General features: G+C 37.3%; 2 long non-coding RNA genes across 2 annotated transcripts; both read right to left on the reverse strand.

The window, feature by feature from the left end:
* Positions 1–989: 989 nt before the first annotated feature.
* On the reverse strand, positions 990–1,434 carry LOC124197404. The gene is made up of 2 exons (XR_006876125.1): positions 1,260–1,434; positions 990–1,197 (listed from the first exon to the last, which is right to left on the reverse strand). It is a non-coding gene; the product is annotated as an uncharacterized LOC124197404 (long non-coding RNA).
* A 430-nt stretch (positions 1,435–1,864) lies between these two features.
* LOC124197405 lies at positions 1,865–2,127 on the reverse strand. Its single transcript, XR_006876126.1, has 2 exons — positions 2,049–2,127; positions 1,865–1,990 (listed from the first exon to the last, which is right to left on the reverse strand). It is a non-coding gene; the product is annotated as an uncharacterized LOC124197405 (long non-coding RNA).
* Positions 2,128–23,921: the final 21,794 nt, after the last annotated feature.

Below are 23,921 nucleotides of genomic sequence, written 5' to 3' on the forward strand. Positions count from 1 at the left end.
TGTCACTTCCCGGTAGATCATGTTTAGTCTTTTCTCTATTTATTTCAAACTGTTTTGAGGGTGGCACCCAGGAAAGTTCCTCTCTGAAACGCCGGACCCCTTGGGGTAACATGGAATTTGGTGATAAATAATTCCCTTAGTTGTCTTTGAATTATTACCACAATTTATTATGTCACAAGACCTAACCATTTCTTTTTTCAAAATAATTAAATGTAAGAAAATTACGAAGTTAAGTAAGCTTTGTCTGCTTGTGATGTCAACTGTTTCACTAAGTGACGATAAACACAGTATATTCATTTAAACAATGGATTTGCGTTCAGTTAAAAATATCATTTTATTTTTTCCATATTTCATTTGGGATTTCTTAACTTACATATTGTTTTAATTTTTTTTTCAACTACTAGGAATATAGTTTGCGATCTGAGCGCTAGATGTGCCACTTCCCACTTTTTTTGATCGGTAGGGGATGGGTAGAAAAAGCTATAGACTATGGAAGAATAGCTCGAAGCGCCTGAGGTTAAGTAGGCCAAAGGACTGGCCGCACGTATTGTCCCAGAATGGAGTAATAGAGGGACGCCGGCGAATTCAACTGTCTTTCAAGCCAAGCCAAGGGACATTAGAAGCTAACTGCGTTATTGAAAAGGATTGGGTCTCACATTCAGATCCTTCGGTAAAGTTGGCAATTCAATATTTGATTTGCTTGCCTGCGTCAAAGGCCATATCTAAAAATCACTAATATGAAGTCAGTCCCCTAGATGAATGATAACACAATTAACATTAGAAAACATTAATTTAAACATACCTACTCGTGTCAGTTAGATACAGCCTTGATCTCCATTCCTTCCTCCTTATATATTAATTTCGCGCAAAAAACTACGTTTGCATGTGCAACACAGGTGAAATTATAATTGATGCCAGGTTGAAACGACTTGGCTCATCGAATAACGAAAAGTACCCTACAGGTAGATAAGGTAAGGGAAATGATTCAATAATGGTTTCTTTTTTATTGTTTATATTTGGATGGCTCTCAAAAAATATGTTTGCAACATCTTCAACGATAATCAAGATTTTTGCACGATAATGCAGGCCGTCGTCCGTAAAACAAGCAACGCGAGGTAATCCAGCGGTCGGGTGAGGCTCGTGAAAATTGTCTGCGGGAATTGACGAAAAGAGATTTTCGAGATCTGTCAAAAAAGACTAACAAGTAAGAACAAAATTAATTCCAACTGAGTAGCTTAATACTTTTCAAAATCAATTACCTGATATCCTACGTCAATTGGACTCAAAAAGAAATTAGCAGGATTTTCAGAAAATCCAACGACGACCTTGGTCGGTGTAGCAGGAAAGTTTCGTTTTTTATACCCACTGGGTGGTTGGGTTCCCAATTGATTGGGCTTTCCATTTGTCATTAGCAGTAGATTCGAACCATAGTCGTTGATAATCCTCCTTAACTTCGTTGCGACCGTTCCATTGACACTGTCACTAGTGAAATTGACCAAAATTCTTCCATTTAAACGTGGTCCAATGTTGACTTTTATCCATGTCGCTTCGATGATTAAACACACCCATTGTCTGCAATTTAAAATTTTTTTTATTAATATAAGGTAAGAAAATAAATTGAATTTTCGATTTTATTTAGGATGAACGTTTCGGCTTTCGAGTGACAAGATACAAGTTTTTTCAACTGAACTGTAAGGTACAGCGACAGTTTTTCGATGGAGTGTGGAGCCTGTGCAGCAACGGGAGCATCAGAATCCTCATCAGACTCGAGAGATGAATCTGAGGATGACGCCTCTTCTTGTTCATCCACCTCATCTTCTTTTTCCTCTTCGTCATCTCTATCTTCCTTCGGTATCTTCTTTTGTTGTTTTTTTCCTTCTTTTGTTTGTTGTTTTGTGTTTTTTTGTAAGCAGGTGTAGTTACTTGTTGTAATCCAACTAATTAATAGCAACTACTTTGGAAACAACCCCATGTTTTTATGTTCACTTTCCTTTTAAAAATGTTTCTAAAAATTAATTGTTAATTTTTTTTTTCTATCGTAAAACTACCGTTTTTAGATGATAGCTCTTTCATGCAATGTCGGAAACAAAGATTGAATTATTGTATCCCAGGCAATGTTTGTAAGCTGGAATATTTTGGAAAAATAAAGAAGAGTTGATCAAGAAGAAAGAGTTTGCTGGGGAAAATATTTTCTTCAGGGGTTTTCCTTTTACATGGTTCACATAGCTATAGGTTAAATGTAGAATTGATCCATATCGGTAAATTCCTCAAATGGGAACATGTATTGACGAAAGAATCACCATACTATTCCAAAATATCACTTAAAGATAATTTTGTGGCTGGCCGCTTACCCCCAACTTTCCTTGCAGTGACATTACTTTTGTCAAATCCTAGATTAGTTACTTCTCCTAAAAATAAAAATAAAGTAATACTGAGATTACTACATTTCTCGTAATTTGAATCTTAGTGAATACATACCATGCAATAAATTCAAAAAATGAACAAAAATGGTTGCTTTTATGAATGCATTTCGGTCACCTACCGGAAAACAATTAAAATGTGATTCCATTGTTATCAATAACACTCTGTGCTCACACAAAAAAATCAATCTCTCTATCACAGGGCAAGATATGCTGAACACAAATAAGAAGAACGATTTTGGAGATAAAGCGTCTAACATGTTCGTTTTAATTTAACTAGAACACTATATCACTAACACTCTGTATCAATCTTTATCAAACATGGTCAGATATGCATAACAAAAAATAAGGAGAACGATTTGGAGAAGTTTGATTGAATGAGCTGTCAATGCAACTGAAACAATACTACAGCATCACATTTGAGCATGCCCAATCCTAAAGAGCCTTTTTTACAGCAACCGACTCAACCACAACCGACTCCTTCATTTCGTATGACCACAATCCCCGGATCAGCAACAGCAAGGTTGTGGTGTTGGTGGTATAACTACCATCCCAATTCTGTATCCTGCAGGGCTAGAATTTGTATCTTCACTATGGCCATCATAGGCCATTCCAACGACAAGCATATAAATATATAATTATTTATATTCAAAAAAATGTAATTGCTATCTATAGGCTTACCCATAATTTTATTTGCTACCATCATGGTTTTTTGTTTTAACTCTTCATAGGGTTTTTTCCGTTCCCTTGTAAGCGCCAATCATCGAAGCAATTGATAACTTATGTGCTAGTTTTTGCCCTTTTATGCTAAATGTCTATAAATAGAATTTTTTATGATTTTTTATAATATTTATAGTACAAAGTTTATTGGAACATACCACAAATTCTTTTCGCAAATCATTCATCATACTGTGTTGCTTGAATTTACGTTTTCCAAAATGTTCCTGAACTTTTCCTACACATCCGACTGGGGAACAGAAATTTATTGATTTTACGCGCTTGAGAAGAATTTCCATTTCGGCAGTGTAGTCTTTGTATTCATCCCACAGTTCCTGTTTTGAAAACATATAAAATGTTAATTTTTTCGGATAAAATTTTTGGAAGGGAAATACAAGGCATCCATGAGCTGATGGATAACAAAAATAAAGAACAGCTACATAGGAACTTTTATATGTTTCTTTCTCTCTTTTTACAAGTCGTCGTGAATTCACGCAAAAAGATTTCCACCACCTAAAGTCTATCACTAGTCTTTCGATCGTGAGTGATTGTAAGCATCTGCGACCATTGCATAAGCCGGAAATTCTTTCCCCTTCACTAGAGCCACCAACTGACTTGATGGACTGACTGACAGACGGACTCAATGATCCATCATAATCCACAGATACATAATTTGCTACAGCAACAGGATGTGGTGGTGGAAATAATGGATCCCAGTTATTGTTTTCCGTTCCAGGCTCGTGTGCTACATTGTGTAGAACTATTTCATCAAGATCCAGATAACTCGAATTTGAGTTATCGTCGTTTTCGAGGGATTCTTCTTTTTCTGATTTGGAGAACCTAAAATATAAGAAGGGATGTACGAAAAATTAACTGTTTGCGAGATTAAGAATAGGTTTTGGTTAACTTTAATTTTTTACGTGGTGGTGGTTGTAGTGGACGTTTTAGTGATACGAATTATAGCATTGGCTGCTACACTTGGAGCTATGACGGGGATCCTTGGATTTGTGTTCCTTCTGATTGCCGCTTGTTCCATGTAGTAGTTATTACATTATTACATTATTCCATCTCATAGCAGTAAATAGCATCGCGGAAACAACAGACGTGTTCGTCGTTCCCCAAATTAATATTTTCTGTCGGAAAATTTATTGGCCGCTGCTAAAGAAGAATTGGAGTCATCTTGCTGATGTTACCCTTCCCCCAATCGACACCTCGTTAGTTAAAATTTTAATTAGCATTGCCCAAGTTTACGCACACAGGTACCTTGAAGTAAGAAGACCCGTTGAAGGCGAGGTTGGTCCAATAGCCATTAACACGCCTTTTGGTTGGGCAATTCCAATGGCAATGGCAACCCACAGTTCTGGTTGCCAGACCAAGCAAAAAGAAGAGCATCAACATCAAATCAATATATCTCAGGCCTTTTCCCTGTCAATCCTCACTGATTCACCTCACGGAATCATTAGGCATCGACCTGAAAGTTCCGTACCTAATTTCCTTCGAAAACTCACAGGCGCTGAAGGAACTTGAAACATCTATAAAATTCATTGGCTGCGGTTGGAGAGTCGACTTATCTGTTCGTTCCCCCAGTCTGAATTTACCGAATAATCGTAACCAGGCAAAATCTCTCTATTTTGGCATGGAGAGAATATTGTTCAAACCAGAAAATCTTGATATCTCTCCAAGCTTTATCATTCAATTATGACAAAGCTAATAAAATCCGGTGTAGCAAAACTTTCTTGATCAGAAATTGATGCACCGGAAGGACTGATTGGGTATACTCCATCATTGTGTGGTCTAACCAAACAAAACTGGAAAAATCTAAGTGGTAATTGATTGGGATGTTCAATATTCAAACTTCCTACTGAACAAGCCATTGTATCCTCCTTCATTGATTCCAAGTCTCGTCGGTATTCTATTTCGTACGCGATAATTCCGTGTGGTGGTTTCAGCAGACATTGAGGCATTTTATCATCACATTGGTGTTTTGGTCTTTTGGAACAACATCAGTTTCTTCAGCGTTTCACTTTCAAGAATTTTGCACAAAAAAACCATTGTTAACCTCCATTGTTACCAATTCACGATCGTGATCGTAAAATTAAGTGTAAAATTCATTTATTACTTTACAGTGAATTAAAAATTGAGAAATTAACTTATGTTTTAAAACTTCTCTTGAATCGGTAAGAACTTGAACAAATGAGTCATCGTCTTCACTCCCTGGGTTATTTTTAGTTATTCTATTACAGGTCGTCCTCCTCTTCTTACTCTTTTGTTAGCCAGGCAGATGGTAGGCAGTCTGTTCGTCACACTGTAAAACCTTGGGAATATTGACGATTTCACTGACGTCAAAACTGGGTAGCACTTTCATTATTTCCTGAATACTGTAAGGCTGAGGTTGCGATTTAACGTTCGTTTGATTGAACCTGTATGTATGTAACGTGAATTAAAGTTCTCTCCTTATTTTAAATTAAATTTCGCATTATCGATGAAGAAGACGCATAGGATTTCATTGATGAAATCGCTTTTGTCGCAAACACACCGAGCAAAACAAAATTGTAATATTGCATTAGCTTGATCTTCATTTTATGCAAACCTGATCTGTATTCCATGAAAGCCCCGAAGTTGAATCAAGACTGGCATTTTTCTGTGAGAGCAAAAGAATTGAGAATACTGCATCATAGGGATTGCCAGGCAGCACAAAGCAGCTACTACAAGCAGTTACACACACACAACCACCACCGCTACTCTAAAACACACACCAAAACACTCATTTACACACGCTATAACACACTATAACATGCTACGACACCGTATGGAAAGATACATTTGCAAAATCTAAGCCTAGCTACAAACAATAACCAAACTGCTGAACTTTATACGATGAAGATGGACCATAAACTCTGAACTTTTTTGTATTGTCATAGAAATCGGACAACCGATTTTTTGAGGGGTAAAAAAAGAATAAGGTGAAATGTTGGTTCGAGTTTTTTCTGTGAGGAGGGCCTTTTTCTGTGTCTGTGTCGAAAGATTAGACCTCTAAGCTGTGGCTCGATGAAGGTACTTTTTGAAACCCGAAAACAAAAAATTGAAAAAACTACGTACATGTTGATTATGATATCAAAGACAAAGTGTTGAAAAACGTCTTGTATCCGGATAAAGTAATATAATGTTCGGTGTTTCATTCGATTTAATAAAAACAACTTATCATTTGGAAAAGTTAGTTGTGTGTGTAGGAAAAAAAAATTTACGATTTCTTTCAGTGCCACCAATGGAAATTACATTTAAAAATAATACAAATATCATTAGACACACTGGTGCAGCAATGGGCACAGCCCATCATTTCCGAGCCGAATGCTTGTACTATAAATAATATGTTTCCCGCTTTGTTTGTTAGAATTTTTAAGCGTAATTTCACTTCAATAATTTTGATGTAAAGCAAGTTGGGGTTGAATGTAAAATTTGGTCTACCTTTTAGCGCGTAACGTTCTTAAAATATTTAAACCTAATTCAGTTTCGATATTAAGCAACTTGTGGGTAGAAAAATTGCTTAGCTTAATTACATAATTTAGATATTAAGCAACTTGATAGTAGAAAATTTGCTTAGCTCAATTTAGTCTTAAACGTAAGTAATCTTCTTAATGAAGAATCTTCGATTAATTAAGCAATGGGTAGAATAATTGCACTATATTTTCTTGGGTGTAGCATGAAGGGAAAGGAAAAAAATCAACAACAGTTTTAGACAGATATATATTGCTCATTTTGACGCCTTTGCCGATGCGAGACGCTCCATTTGTCAATTATATGCTAATGTTTCAAATTCCCAATCTCCCAAAATCTAACCTGTTGGATTGCATATCGGTAAAATATCACCCTGGAGCAAGGATTACAATTCTTCTTATCCATTCGGCTAACTTTACTTTCAGCCCATTTCATTTCCCAAGATGAAATTCATTTAATTTAAATCCAATAACGTTTTTAAAAAATTTTCGGGTAGATTTTTACTTCGTTCCAAAAAATTTTGGGTTCCTACCAGCTCTGTTTTCTTTTTCTGCTACGGATCGCAAGTGCAAATGGAAAACAAGTTATTTGCAACCATTCCATGCAAGACTTTCTTTTTTTGGAGAAAAAATTCTGTGTGTCTTTTCTTAGTTCCATGTAAAACCCTGTGTGGAAAAGTATACCCCAACAGTGAAAGAAATTCTTACTTCAATGTTTAACGGTAAATTTTTTTCCTTATAAATTTTATTCCTTATTGGTTTCTCTAAGTGATACTTTTTGAGACGAGCAATTTTATGTAGAATATTTTTTTTTGTTAGTCCAATTCACCTACTTTTAGGGGAAGTTACCCTGCTCCGAAAGGTTGAAGATCATATATTCTCGAACCAATCTCCATAAATGATAATTTATTTGATTCGTAAAATATGGAATTTCTGTCTTGTTTCTTCTCTGTTTTGCTTACTATTGGCTTTGCCAAACCATTTACGACCTCAGGGGCGTGATTTGTGTCAAATTTTTCATTTAAAAATGTTTTGTTTTCCTGCATTTCATCTGTCCTAATTTCAAACGGTAGATCTGTGCTTTTAATTCTTGAACAAGTTTGTTTTTTCTTATTCAGAAAAATAAATTTTATGTAGTAAAAAAAAGTGGGAATTTATGTTGTTACCCGATGGGTTTCTAGTCACGCTTTTTTGCTGGTATGGATGCGTTTAGTACTCAAATGCCCACTAGGTGGAAAATATACAAAATCATAATTTTTATATGTGAAGGATAGAGGTATAGGGATAGAACTAGGATAAATTTTTTTTTATTCGAAATTATGATTAGTTTAGGGTCACTACAGGGTGATTGATGAGTATTATTGTTTCATGAGCCTTATTAGTGAATCTGTTCATAATTCGTGTCGCTATTCCTCCTCCAGTCCTGCTTGTTGTTTCCGGTGCTCTCTGGACTTTTGTCTTCCGAACCCATCAAAGCTGGTCCGTCGTCTCTGTCATCAATGTTGCAACTCTAACGAAACATCGGATTACTTTCTTTTCGAATGCCCCCTGTACAAGGAACAAGATTTCAGCTCTACTCGCTAACAGAATGCGATGCTTGGCCCCCACCACTCTCACTGATTCCGCAAAACGTTGCAGAAACACATCTCTGCTGGAGAGACATGATGCGCTTTGTAAAGTAGTCAGGGTGTTTTTACCGTGATGCACTCTCTCTTGGATAGCTCCTCAAAATTGGGGCGTTGGGTATCGCTTATCTCAGGGCCCTATCAATCTGTGGCTATACCAAAGGACCTCATTTGAGGATCTTGAAGGATCAAACAAGTCGGGCAGGCACAAAAAAGATCAGCCTTTTACGTCATACGCCGGCTTTATAACCCTACAACTACACCACTAACCCTCTTCTGGTCTAATACCATCCAGAGAATTCGATTGAACGTTTTTTATGTTACATGAGCAATGCTTATCGTCTAGTAGCTAAGCATGGCAGGGGTAGCCCTGGCCATTTTTGGCTCTTTTGGGGTAGAGCCAAAGCGTTTGCCTAGGCCACGGAGACTGTAAAATGACTGTAAAAACACACACCACAAGATTCTATTATTCCCCAAAGTAAATGTTTGGAAAACAATTACATTTTGTATGACAAAATAGGAGGGAATAATGGTTTAAAATGATGAATCTGATTGAAAAAGATTTCACAAAATTAAGATTTGAGGTGAACCTGTCTTTTTTTATTTTAGGTTCTCGTTATCATTACTATCACTTGTTATTTCATTCAGTTTATTCCTAAAACGCAACCAACTTATTTTTCTTACTAAATATATTGATTGGTAACCAACATGATGATCGAAATTCTAATGGGATTTCCACTATTCTCATAAATAGTCGTTAAACTACTAAAATGTGTACAAAAAAACTACAATTGTTGAGAAAACATATCTGGCAAGAGAAGTGTTCAAAATCCAACTCAAGAAAAAAAAAGTTCTGCTGTAAGAACATCTGATTCGAAGAAACGCTCATCAAGTACTCCATCACCATCAAAATCTCATAATGGCTAAGTTATGAAATCCAAACTCAAGAAAAGTCTACATTGTAAGTCAACGTCAAAGAGACAAGCTCTGATATGTCTGCTTCAGCAAGACCCTATATCTCCTCTAAAGAACAAATATTTGAAATTAAACATTGATCCATGCTATTTCGATCATCAGAAGTATTGGAAAATGAGAAAATGGAAGAAGCTAAAAATATGGAGTCTGTATTGCAGGATGACGATGTATTCCGAAAATGAAAACAATCTTAGCTTAAGAAAGGTTTCAAAGAAACAAAAGTTTAATGTTGGAATATCCGAAAACATCTTTGTGTACCCAAGAACAGTAAGAATCAAGCCGAAGGATATTTAGATTGAAGTTGGAGGAGAGAATATCAAGTCATCACCATCCGTCCGTAACCTAGGATTGGTACTTGATGCAAATTTCACTCTTGAGAACCATGTCAAATGTATCTGCATGCGAGCTTAGTTTCATATTCACAGTATCATCCAAGGAAATACCACGATCGTGATTCAGCAACACGCCTGATTTCTGAATTTGTGTTCTCACCTTTAGACAATAGGAACTCCTTCCCTTTCAATTGCCTGATAAACTTCTTAACAAAAGACAGTCAACATCTAGCAGCACGCGTGATTAGTGGGCAAATGAAGTTTTACCACATCTAAGATCCTGAAAAGTCATCAGTGGCTGCAGGACCAGTTCCGTATCCAATTTAAAGTGGCAACACTGGTCTACCGCTGCGTAAATGAAATGAAATATGCGCTTACATGCCGTCGTATCATAACCACGGAAGAAAAAATGTGGTGAACAATCCTTCATACGATCAGAGCCACTGATTTACAACAACTTGCCGCTTTCAATTCGATCGTGTCACAATTTGTAAGGCTTCTGTGCAAAATGGAAGACGTAATTATTCACAAAATCGTTCAGCTTGTGTCTTGCAGAATATGTCTGTCACCACCATCTGTGTGCCGGATGAGCAATGTTGAACATTTAGTTGCATAAGAAACGCCATATGAACCAGGAGGTTCCGGCGGCAGGTCTCTCTTGTTCTTTTTTTGTGTTTGTGTGTGTCGTCTGCTTAACGATCGAATCAGAGCAATTAAGTCAATGGCTCTGATCTGGCTTAAACAAAACGAAAGCAGACGATGCTTTAACTATAGGGGGGAAGGGGTATGGTGTGAAAAATCAACGCCCCACCAACTCTTTTCCCATCCAAATATTTACACCTTCCCATCCACCCCCTGCCAAAAAAATTGACCCCCTTCCCTAAACCCAAACCTAAAAAAAAGGCGGTTTAATCGCCAGCGCTCATGATCCGCTGAACAGATCGTGATTATTTTGACATCAAATTGTTCGTCCCAACAAGTTTAATTGTGTCTTCCCTGAAAAGACAACATCTAAGTAAAAAATCCCACGAAACCTGCAAATTTTCTGAAAAAACCGACGAAAATCCATTCCTAATAACACCCCCCCCCCCCAGGATGTTCTTTGAAGCCAAGAAGAAATAAATTCATAACATTACAAATCATCACATCTTTTTTTAGAAATAAAATGCCCAATTCATTTTCTGAAGATTCTGCTTTTAAATTGTTAACTAGATATTTGTATCCAGAATCTAAATTTGTTTACAACTGTTTCTGTTGGTAGTAAACATCACACAAACAGAATTAATTCTGCTGGGATTTTTCTTCAATTTATAAATAATTTATTAAATTGTAAAATTGTAAATATACCTGCGTTGGATTTCGTCTTTGTTACTGAGTATAAGTTCAATGTCAAATTATTTTACCCTTGAAATCTTATTGGTTGAGATGTAAAAAAATATGTTCTTGCAGACATGTGAAAAGTCAAAAATCATTAAATTGGAAGCATTGCAGTTATTCGATATAATTCAATTGAATTAATCGGTAACATAACATTATTCTTTATCAATATAAACTTTTTGGAACATTCAGAAGATAGTATTAGTAAAAATAGCTTATCTGGTTCTATAAATTATATACATTGATGTACCTAGATGACTACAAGTAACCCAACCAATCCCAAAGTTAGAAAATTGCTGACTGTTTTCTGCAATAAAATGATTGATTACACATGGACTTGATCACATTCTCTAAATGAAAACTGATAATGTTTTTCACTTGTTGAAAGCATGTTCAAGTATTTCACTCACTGCCCACCAGACACCCTGTAAAATCCCAGAAACTTTAAAAATTGCCAGCTGCTATCTGCTATAACACATTTTTACACACACACTTAGGCCTTACAACATTTGGCTACGGTTACCTTGCTTTAAGGACCTTCATCAAAATTGCTCAATGACGACCAGTCATCCTGTGTATCTGCAATCACAAAATGAGAAATCGACTGCTGCTGCAATGAAGCGGCTGGGGCTGCAATGAAGCAATATGTGTTACACACGGAATAGGGGACGATTCTATTTTTAAAAGTAGCTGACCTCATTCAAAGCATGTACATGGTTGTGGCGGAATGATTACCAGTCACCATGGCAATCCCAAATTTATAAAAGGCATGTTGTTTTGCAACAAAACAATGATTTGAAAAGTACGAAATTGAGATTTATTATTAATGAAAGCTAATAAGTTTACCTGATTGTAGCATGTACAAGGATCTAGTTCCCTGACCAACAGTCACTCTCTCAAATTGCTAATTTTGAAAATATTGCTGACCGCTTTCTGCAATTAAACATGGTGAATGATTGTGTTTGAGACGAATTTTAAAAAAAGGGTGGCGTTCAGGCGGATGAGCATTCGACCCAGGTTCAGCCGCTCACAAGTAATCTCTTTTTTTAAACTTACTAAACTTAAAAAAAAAAATAATGTTTTTTTATATTTTTATTGACAGGTTTGCGAATGTAAATCCGGTTTACGAGAAGCCCTTACTGAGGCTGCATACCGCTTGTACTTCGCACTTCCAAATCACGGCATCCGACGTCTCAAACTTCAACTGGTGGCGTTGGTTTTCTGGTGACAGAGTAGCTGTGACCACCTACCAGCCCAGCCCAGCATCGAAGACAAATGGCGTTCAGCACCACAGTTTATCGGAACCAACCATGGCGCCCAATCTTGTTTTAGACATTAGTTAACCAAATTTACCGCATGGCCCATCTACTTCTACCTATCTTGGTCGGAAAGCGTGGTCCATGAAAAAAAATCAGGAATTTCACTTATGTCTGGATTATCGAACGGTTAGCAGTGTGAGTAATAGGGGCGTTTATCAACTTCCACGCGTTGACGACGTTCTCGACAAATTGGCAGGTACTGGTTTCAGTAAATGACGGTGAAAATTACACTTTCATCACGCTAGGTGGTCTGTACAAGTTTACTCGAAATCCTCAATGAGTTCATAATATGGGCCTTCAGGTTTCCAGCGCTTATTGCATATATTGTTGCATCATCTTAAGTGGTCAATGTGCCTTGTTTTCTTATATTACTGTCTTGTATTTGGATCCAACTGTGACAAATTTTTGGAGATACATAATCTTTTTACTAAAAACAATCGAAGACGCCAGCCTCACTATCAACCATAGAAAGTGTTTATTTGAAAGATCGTGTTTTTCATCTTGGCTACGTCATCAGAGCAGAAGAAATACGACTAAAATCAGAAAAAAGTTAATTACCTTTCCAAAATGGTGGTGAAATCCATGCAAACGCTGCAGAGCTTCGTCGGTAAGACAGCCTTTTCGGTATTTTGTTTCTGGGTTTTCTTTCATCACTGCAACCCTTATTCAAATTAAGAAAGAAGAATGTGCCATGGGGCTGAAATTCCAAGTAAGAGGAAGCAAAGATGAAGCTGATCGAGTTATTAACGGCGGAACCAATTCTTTCTCATTACAACGAGGATATGAAGATGGTGGTCTAGACCGAAGAAATTCAGCAGGAGAGCCAAGGATAGTGTTTCAAGGCGACGGGACGTGCCTCGGCTTATTACATCTATTAGTTTGGGCCTGAAAAATGTTGAAAAGAGGCAGCAACGAGCTTGATTGCCATGTAAACAACAACCCAACCAACTAGAGGCAGACGAATTTTGACGTCTTGTACTTATTTCATTACAAAAAACTAAACATAAAAATCTAAAATTTCTTAAACAAAAGGCAAATAGATTTATATGATCCTGTTCAGTTTTTAGGCTAACATTTCTGTAAGTATTACTATACAACTCAAGCTAAAAATAAACAGTGTGACGTGGGGTGGCGGGCGAAGCCTTCGCTTTACCAAAGTCGCACTAGTACTACTTTAAATCTGTGATCTGTGATAATTTTATGGTTTATATTGATTTCTAATCGATATTACAACATTGTAAATACTTCATTGTATATTTCCTACGGGAATTTTTCAACCCAAAGCGTTTCAAGAGTAAGTAATGCCAGTGTAAAAATCCAGTTTATTGACTAGGAACTCAAGGAACACGGGGGAAATATTGACCCGAAGGTAAGGGAACCAAAGGAATCTTGTTTTGTTTTGAATTTCAACAGTAATAAAAGTTTTTGATGGCAAAAATCAAGTAAAGGAAATTTAGAGGAAGGAATGAAAACTATAATTTCATTTGTTTGTGTGTATTCTTATTATTGGAAACACGTGTGGTGGAAGAGAGAAGTACGTTTAGAAATGTTTTAACAGTCCACCACTCAATCAGGCCAAAATTGGGGGTTTTGGGGGTTTACAATTTTCGGAAAAGGGTGACGAAGGCATCGCTGCTAGTCCCCGTATAAACCATTTTGTGCAGAATTTTACGGAAAACACAATGGTGGAATCCGCAATTTTCTAGCTAGTATAGTTTTTAAGTTATTTAATAAAAACTAAGGAACCCCCCAGAAATTCTAGCGTTTTTACTGATTTTTGACATCAGTTTTCGGGCAAACCAGCCCTTTAAAAAAATCTAATTTTTTAGAATGAAAGATTTTGCCCCCCCCCAACTCGACATCTCGCCCCATTAGCAAAATATTGGCAATTGAAAATCTTGAAAATTTTTCGTCATTTTCTGAAGATTTTCGCCATTGACAGACGTCATTTCACCACGCCATTTAGCGGCCGATTTTGAAAACAGCCAGGGAGATCTATTCTTCTCGCCATAATTTTTTTTTCGAACTCCAACTATCGATACCTAACCAAACCTAGCTGTAGTACATCGATACCATTCTTTTCTCAATCATTCCGCGCAGTCACTGTCTAAACAACAACAACAAGGTTGAAATGTCCTCGCAAGAAGATTATTCTGATTTTGAATTTGAACCAGAAAATGGGGAAAAGTTAGATGACGAGTGCTGTGAACGTTATGCAGCTGTCATTTGGAGTTCTCCAAAGTTTGTTGAGAACGACTATAACTGTGTTGACATTAGGAAAATTTCTAAAGACATGCTGTTGAATGGAGAGCTCCACGGCCCAATTGTTGTAAACGTAAACATCAATGTTGGTTGTTTACAATCAGTGACTACAGAAACGTACATTGGAAGACTATTTGCTACTGGAGGTTTAAAATATGCATATGTTATCCCATGTCAATCGTTAACATTTTTATTCTTGTGTCAAAAAAATGATAAAAAAATCCTGAAATCCCTTCTTGAGGCAGAAATTAGAAGGATGAAAACACAAGACAAGGCTAACACTGAAATGTATTAGAAACTTAATACACGCCAGGGAATGAAATTGTTGTTTTATAATATTTGAATTATCGTCTTTAGTAGTTGCCAAAGTCTGTGACTTTCATTTCCTGAATCGTTTTGAGGGGGCTTGCGTGACAAGAGGCGACACACTTCACGATATTCATTAGTAATGCGATGGCGATCCTATTGGAATTTAATGTTTTGAAATTCAGTTCATGTTGTGTTCCATAGCTCAATTTCAGAATTACCTTGTAGTGGGTTTCTTGGCTGACTGGGCAGAGCCGGGCGCTTGTGACGGAAGTCAAATGGATAGATTTCTGAGAGGATTTGCTACGGGAGCTTCACTGGAATGTCGTGTACGGATGCCGGATATCATATTTTCACCTTTCATACGAACTAATTAAGAAATAAATATTAATGGAACGTAATTGTTTTATGAAATAAGATTTTTTCGGTAATGTAAGCTGATCACGCGGAGTTGGTGCTTAGAAATTTACAAGATCCATGGAAGTTGGTCCCACTGGGCCAACCGATAATTTTTCTTTTGGTTTTTTCTTCCGTTTCTTACCCTTACCCTTTCATTTCCTTTGTTTTACGTTACCCATCCTGTGACGTTACACTTGACCAAAAAGTTCAAGGTAAAGAGGGATGGTAATAAAAACAAAAAGTAAAGTTAGTTGCCAGGCATGCTTATCCAAGTGGAGTAGAGAAATGGCAGGCCTCTTGTGTAAATGTAAATCAGCAGTTTGCGATAGTTGCAATAATTGCAGACGGTGTAATTGTGAGTGTCAAGATGCAGTACAAAGTGATGTGCCGTCTTCAATTAGGCGAAGAAATGAAGTCCCACTAGGGCAGCATAGACAGGTGTGTGAAAATGTGAATACCGGCACAGATTTTTCCAAAAATCCGCGCGGCATGTACACAGCATTAGGTATGGATCCAAATTCTCCAATTATACGGCATTTGCCTGCTAAGGCAAAGCGCTCTTGCGTTACGACATGAATGGATAACTCACCACAAGCTAAATCCATGAAAACGAGAGTATTCAAAGTTTACAAAGAAATGTTTACTTTCATTTCCAATATTTTGTGTGGCGAAGCAGCAGAAATTTCCTTGGTGGCAACTGTAAAAGAATTCAGAGAGAAAGGAGTTACAAAAAAGTCAAGTAAATCCGTTTCGCATGTCATGATTAAGACTATGTCATCAGCAGTAAAAAAAAAAACAGTAGAATTGCGGACAACCAGAGCTTTGCTTTGCTCTTCACTGACACGGGCGGAAGTTAAAAAAAATGTGTGACAAGAATGGAAATGTGACTATAAGTAAAGACGGATTCCGAAAGGGGAAGTGCGATATGCAAGAACTGTTATCCGGGAAGACACTTACACCCGCGCTACGAAGTGTTCGCCGCTTTCGATCTGTCGCTGTTGACTCGGCCATCACTTTCATACTCTCTTCCGAAAATGTTTCCTTCTTTTCATGGGGAACGAAATTTTGGAAAGTAGATGGAGTTGAAAAATTTTTTCCCGCTGTATCTCGAAAAACCACAAGAGCAAACATGTATTGTAAATACATCGCAACGCAAGAAATTCCTGAAGTGAACAAGGTTAAACGTTCAAGTTTTTTATGATCGCAGATACCCTTACTCATTCTGATGCAATATTGAGACGAGCTGATTATGTTACTGGGTTTTTGGTGAATGACAGCTTGAAAAATTGAAGGTTCCGGATTTGACGCAGCACAATCAGCTATGAAGGCTTTGATCGGCTGCGAAGAAAAGGCCATGCTTTATATGGGTCATCGAATGCGCGTCACCAACCAGCAAATGTCAATTCCAAAGATTTTTGATCACATGAAAGACGAATGTGTGAATAACGGGTAAAAATTGTGTGTGATCACTCTCGATTACAAAATGAAACTTGATCCACTTTATTTCAGAGAGAAAACCGTGGATCACTACCAAGAGAGGCATGCGCTGGCATGGATCAATGGTCCAGTATTACACAATTGAAAACTTTGAAGATACTTTAGCTCCCTTTCTCAATAAACTGTACCTGGATCACATCGTTGACAACGAAAATAAACAAGACAAACTTGCCGTTATCTCTATTTTGGAGGCTGTAATATTAGCCATCAGAAAACATCTACCGAACATCGATCAAATAATTTTACAGTCCGATAATGCGGGGTGCTACCAGAATACGATGTTGATGTTGCTGATACCATACCTATCCTATGCTCATGGTATAGAAATTTCACGCATTATCCATACGGAAACGCAGGACGGGAAATCGGTTCTCGACGCACATTTCGCTCGTTCTATGCAACGTATAATATCATGGTGTAAAGAAGGTAATTACATAATGTGTGGCCTAATTGTGAAACCTAATAACATTATTTTCTCTGAAAGGTCACAATTGCGTCACTCCTGCTCAAGATGTTGTTGCTCTCAAAGCTCACCAAAATATCAGTGAAATGGAAAAAGAAAACTATTTCATCTGCGGTTACAATTGTCCACTTCCTAAATCGTCATAAAGACATGAAAACTTATGCTATGAAAAGAGCACTACAGTTACAAGATGCTGGTGATATTGTCTTTCGCTCAATATCAGATAACGCGGATGTTTCTACAGATTCCTATCTCACGACTCAAGAAGATTATCTCGATCCTATATTCCGTTGTGGCTGGGCAAAGAGACCGAAAGTAGGGCAAGTGTACGGTACGAAGTACGTGGAAGATTATCGGAGTGACATTAAAAGCCTCTACAATTCCGGAGAAGACGACAAGAAGAACAAAAAGAGTCCTGCGCAAATGCTTGAAATTTTGGAGTCGCGATATCCGAACGAATTTTGCCTGCCATCTGGAAATGATATTCGCACCAAAAAAAACAAACTCCAAACACAAAAAAAATCAGCGGCGAGAGATAACCGGCCAAGAGGATCGAAAGATGACGATGAACAAACAAACTTCATTAAAGAGCTTGTTCTAAGCAACCCATCCCTGAAACCCACCGCTGAAGTTACAGCCCTTAAAGATCGATTTGCTGTTGTCCCCCTTACGGACGCTCAAATAAAGAACAAATTTTCCTACTATAAGGCTAAAGCGAATAAAAACACGTGAAACCTACCAACAATTGCAACACTTATTGTCCCTTTCCCAAGAATTACTTTTTATGATCGGATGAGTAGTTGAGACAGACGCGTTAACTTGCCTAATTGCGCAAAGAGTGTGTCTGTGCTGTTTGCAAGACGTTTCAAACAACATGGTAACTATGAAAGATGTAAACCAGGAAACTGGAATAGTCAGAAGAAATTGCATGGCATTTGCAGAACCTGGGCCATTGTCATCAAAAGAAATCCCAGTGAAGCAGAGAGCTAGTCAACAAACATAAAGAGATAAAAATTAGATTCTCGCAACAAGTAAACATGTCTTACAGTTATGTTACCAGAGACTCCATACCAGTGACTTCATACCAGTGACGTCTAAAACAAATCCCAGTGAAGCAGAGAGCTAGTCAACACACATAGAAAAATAAAAATTAGATTCACGCAACAAGTAAAAAAGTCTGACACTTATCTTACCAGAGACTCCATACCAGTGACTTCATACCAGTGACGTCTAAAACAAATCCCAGTGAAGCAGAGAGCTAGTCAACACACGTCAACAACGGAACAGGTATGTAGTACAGTTATAACCAGAATAATGCATTACTGAAAAAAAAACAGATCTGGAACAGATTTGTGAAACAAACTTTTACCAGATCCTGAAAAACAGAACAATTCCAGACAAATTTCCTGTAAAACAGAGCTGTAACAAGCCTATTACGGAGCTGTTTCACAAATATGTGAAACAGATAAGTTACAGGATTCTGTAGCAGATCTGTGTGCTACGTGAAAGTTTTCTATTTCCTCACAACAGATTTGATGAAATACGATATTAAGATGCGGGAAACATTGTTGATGGAGTTTGCAGGTGTTCTTCCAATGGTTAATTGATTCTTAGTAACTTATTTTGGGCTCGCCTTGAATGTTGGTAACTTTTTGAAAATGAATTTTTCTTCTGTGTTGAATACGCAAAGATAGTAGCGTTTGATGCCTATATTTCTGTTGTTGTTTTCCGAAAAAATTTACTCCATCTGTTGTAATTCGAAACAAATTTGAACATTTTTATTTTTTGGAGGGGTTAATTTGTTTAAATCTCAAATAGCGCTGTCGAAACAGGTTAGGAAGTTGGGTTCGCATCCTCGTTTACCCTCGTTTCTCTGTATTCGCCTAACGAATCCATTTTCTTAATTAACTATTACTTCAGTTTTCTGGTTTTGGTTTCTTTTTACCACACAACCAATTTTCTCGCGCGATTCTTTTATGTTGTTTTTTTTTGTTGTTTTTTAAATTGGCAAATTCAGACCCTTATTCGTCGGATGGAATATGCATGATGTTTGAAAAGAAACGAATTAATTGTAGTTGGTTGGCCTACTGTTTTTGTTTGACGGGAATAGTTGTGCCGCGGTTATCGTTTTATACGCAAAACTAGGGAAAACGGTTTTTGATTTGCAGCCTCCTGAATGCTAAATCTTCTTTTCGTGATTGGAACATTGATTTCATAGAAAAATGACCTCTTTCTCTGAAATTGTCTGTCAATGTGATTCTTAAGTGTCGTAATAGAGAAAGTAAGAATATTTATTAATATTTTTTTCCCACTTGCATCGAAATATATTCTCGGCATCCGTGACAATTACTGATTTTCTGTCAATTCTTTCTAGGTTGTTTTTCGTAAAATTGTAGGAATGTTGACACTTTCAGTTCGCAGGAAACATGGTTTATTTTCGTTTCAATCCCTTTTATTATCAATGTTTCCATATTGATTTGTAAAAATCAACGATTTTCTTTCTTTTTCCTATTTTGGGGATATGAAAGATTTTTTTAATAATTTCTTGGAGTTGGACCAGTATTGACATGAACAAAGATGTTTCTTGTGAATAGTGAAGTTAAAGAGATTCTTCTATGAGAAAATGTAATGGTTAAGAATATGTAGAACGTATTTCAATGCGTTGATTAATGGTTGCAATATAAAAGTGAGTTTATGTAGTGTTCGGTGGTTATTGGTTTCAGTATAGTCGGTAGATTTGTTACTATGATGTTGTCGTCAGTAAGCGACTTGTTTTCCTTGGAAGACGTTATGGAAGAAGACACTTTGTTGCGAAAAGATGAGTTTGAATGCGACGGAGAAATTGAAGAAGGTGGTAATGGAGTGAGCATTGAACCTATGTCTAAAAAAATAAAAAAAATTTCTGCTCATACGCATTTGATCAGGGATTTGTCTATTGATTTGTAAAGTAGGTGTTTAATTGTAGTACTGTGAATGAAAGTGATTAACTGCTGAATTGTCTTTTTCTTTTTTTAGTTAGACGACTACAGCGCAGCTTATTATAAATACATTTGTCTCTTCCAGTACTAATTATATGAATACGATTTTTCGGATGGTGTTAAAATGTTTCAAGGGGGTTGCTTATCGAAATCTGTGTAGTAAGTTAGAAATGCAATTAGAATAGGGTACAACAAAGACGTTAACCAATTGCCAACTGAAAGCATACAAAAAACCCATACACAATTTACCTGTTGGATTTCCAGGTTAATTTTTCTGTTAATACGGAGGTGAGTTTTTAATACTTTTTTCATTGATTTACAATTTTTTATGTTCTAGATATATTTGATGGATAGTAACCCAATTTTCACTCCTCATTATCCGATATCTGTCACTTTTTTTAGGCAAGCTTAAGATTTAAAACAAAACACGGTCATGGGTAAGTTTTCAAATTCTATTTTGCTTTATTTGTTTTAGTGAAATTTTGTTTTTCACATTTAGATTGCAATGAGATGTAGATTTAAGCGTGATGAGTGAAAAGACGATTCAGCAGTGAAGCAGCGTGATCTGGCGACGAACGGAGTGACAAAGTATTAGTGTTGAACGGAAAAAGCGGGATCTGTGTGATCAAACGCGGTGCTACCTGGGTGGTGCACGGGGTGCATGAGGTTGCACGTCGACCCGATGAACGAAGTGACGTCGAAAGATGAACAAGATAAACACAATGAACGGGAACGACAAGAAAACGATGAAAAAACTGGAATTGGCTATGCGCACGGCAACAACTGGCAACTGCCCAGCACTTGGTGAGCGGAGCGCGTTGGTCTGGAACCTGCCATGCGGGACTTGGATAACAAAACGCGCCAAAAATCACGAGAAGATATGGGAGCGAAAGGCTAGACGCAACCAAAAAAAGGCAACTGCGAAAAAAGAAGCGAACTGCTGTGAAAAAAGACACATAACGCGCGGAAACACAAACAGAGAAAGCTAGACACTACCAAGAAAATGGCGAACTGAGCCGCAGACCCAACCGAAATTTACGACGGACTTTCACAGCAAAATAAATAAACACAAAAAAACCATATCAAGGTACATGTATCAAGGGAGACCAGACTTAACTAAAAATGGCAGATTGCGTAGAAAAATATATGACCAAATGACAAAAACCAGACCGCAGCCTCGCTTGGCAGCAATCAAACATCACGACTTTAACGACGATCAAATTTATAAGACGAAACGTTACCAATCAAAAAGCGGACTGGAAAATAAACAATAATACAGAAAATTCAAGGGTTCTATCGACGGATGGTTTCAGAAATAATACTGATAACTGCAATGATACCATTTTGTTTCAGGCCATAGGAACATTGGCAGTAATTCTTATCGTTGAAATTCTACAAGCAGTTGATGGCAAAAAATAAGATTTCAAATAAAGAGTTAGTATTGTTCGAAGAACTGTTGGACTTGCTAAACTGAACGGAATAGAGTGGTCAGAGGAATCACCCTGAAAGCTGTGAGTCTGTGTCTTTGCTATTGCTTTGGTAAAGTTAGAACCCGACATCCGTTTCTTGTTTTCTTTAGTTAGTATTGGTCGAAACACTACTACTGGACTTGCTAAGCTGGATGGAATAGAATTGTCAGAGAAATTACCCTGAAAGCGGTGAGTCCATGTCTTTGTGATTTCTTTGGTAAAGTCAGAACCTGACAGCCGTTTCTTTTCTTCTTTAGTTCTTCTTTAGTATTTGTCGAACAACTGCTGGACTTGCTTAACCAGACGGAAAAGAGTTGTCAGAGGAATCATTCTTAAAGCTGTGAGTGGTGCCTCATCAACACTGTTATTTTCGATTTATTTGCTTGAGATGGTACTTTATCGTTACATTTTTTTCTTAACCCTACTCCTCCGACTACCTTGAGAACTTACTGCAGGTGTAATAACTTCTTCGAGTGGAAAATTTCCTAGGAGGTAGCCAAACCTTAATTATCAACACTTTAAATATGGCTTTTGAAGACATCTGCCACTTGGATGTGGCGTTTACAGGATCCAGTGACGGAAAAACGTTTTGGGGGCAAATCAGATATCTAGGATAAATTTTTATGAATTTTTCAAAAAATATGTTGGAATTGCGATAGCGTTCTCTTAGGAATTGAAGGTTAAAAATCAGTGATTCAACGTTTGTTCTTGGTGCTGTAAGTGCTTTTATGTTCATTTGCGTTGCTGACCGTCACAGATATCTCGTGTGTTTTACTTGCTTATTTGATTTTTTAGATGTTCTTGCTGTTGTTTCATCTGTGGTCATGCAAAAAATGGAAATCAAGAACATTGATGACACCATACGAGATGCCGTCTATCTTAAAGTCAAATTTGTGGATCCCAGTTTGAAAGTGGATGAAGTAATAAGACTATTGTGTACACGTCGTATTTTATTGAAGGGTCTTGGTTTTCTATTTAGGTTCTAGTCACTTTCTGGGGTCCCACTGCTAACGATGTGCTTCCCCATCCTGCTGGTTTTACCATTAAATTTAAAGCCGCTGTTGTCATAAGTCACGAAGGACGTCTTAGTTTAAAAGCTTCTCAGTTGACGGATGTCAAAGTTTGTTCAAATTTTATAGATATGTTACTTGCGTTTTTTAATCGTACATATGTTGTCCAGTTTGATCCTAAGACTGATGCTGCTCAAAATTTAATTCGTTGGTTTTATGGCGGAAAAGCGTCACAGATTTGAGTGATCGCTATAATGAAGATGTTGTATTCATGGATTCGAGAGAAAAATTTGTTTCGCTATACTGAAGATGTATTCATGGAAGGTGAGGGTTCAAGAAAAAATTTTGGTTTGCTATACTCAAAATATTATATTCGTGGAAAATGAGGGTTCGAGAAAAAAATAAAGTTTTTTATGAATCGCGTCGATTTCATACATCAGTCCTTGCGAACTATTGCTGGGTAAATTCCTGAAAGAATCTTAAACATCCCTTAAACCTGTTGACACCTCTCTGCTTCTTCGTAGAGATAAATTACTTCGCTCAGAAATTCTTAATCTATGGAATGAAATTTGGTCTAAGACTTCAACTGGAGCTCAAACCCGGCTGTTCTTTCCCTCAGTGGAAGCAGATTTTATCCTAGATTCGTCGTTTACCCCTTTTTTCTATGCAATTCTCTCCCAGGTCACTGCTGCTCCCTAAAAAAGTTCCTATTAAAGATAAAAAGAAATTCATCGCCTCTCTGTTCCTGTTTTTCAGGTGATGAAGAAAATATCAATCTTGTCATCTTTGTCTTTACCAAGTAAAACGTTTCCAGAGAGGTCCTTATTGCATGAGCAACCAATCTGATCCTGTTGTGGCCAGTCACACTTTAAGCTTTCTCTGATCGCAAATCCCGTTGGTCCTCCTAAATCATTTTTTGATCACTAACTAAACACTTTAAACTTCAGATTTGATCTCTCTCTTTCTTCCATCTTCTTTCCTCTGGCTACCATAGTATCAGGGTACATCCTAGCGGGGCCGAATCTATCTAATCGATACTGGGACGATTTATGGCGAGTACCATAACTCCAATAACTCAGACTTAACAAACTTTCATTCTTAAAATTTCGTTCTGTAGTCACGGGTTCGGCCATCTTTGGCCAGAGCAGAGTCACTCTTAAGAGAGCAGTTCCCTTTCTTGACGAGGAGCCAGGTTTGTTTCCTGGAAACGGCAGTTGTTAGTACTGATTTCGCTACGCTTGCTTTTGCACAGGTATTACAAATACCTGTCTTTTTCTC

This window comes from Daphnia pulex, chromosome 7, assembly GCF_021134715.1.
Source record: "Daphnia pulex isolate KAP4 chromosome 7, ASM2113471v1".
Taxonomy (NCBI): Eukaryota; Metazoa; Arthropoda; class Branchiopoda; order Diplostraca; family Daphniidae; genus Daphnia; species Daphnia pulex.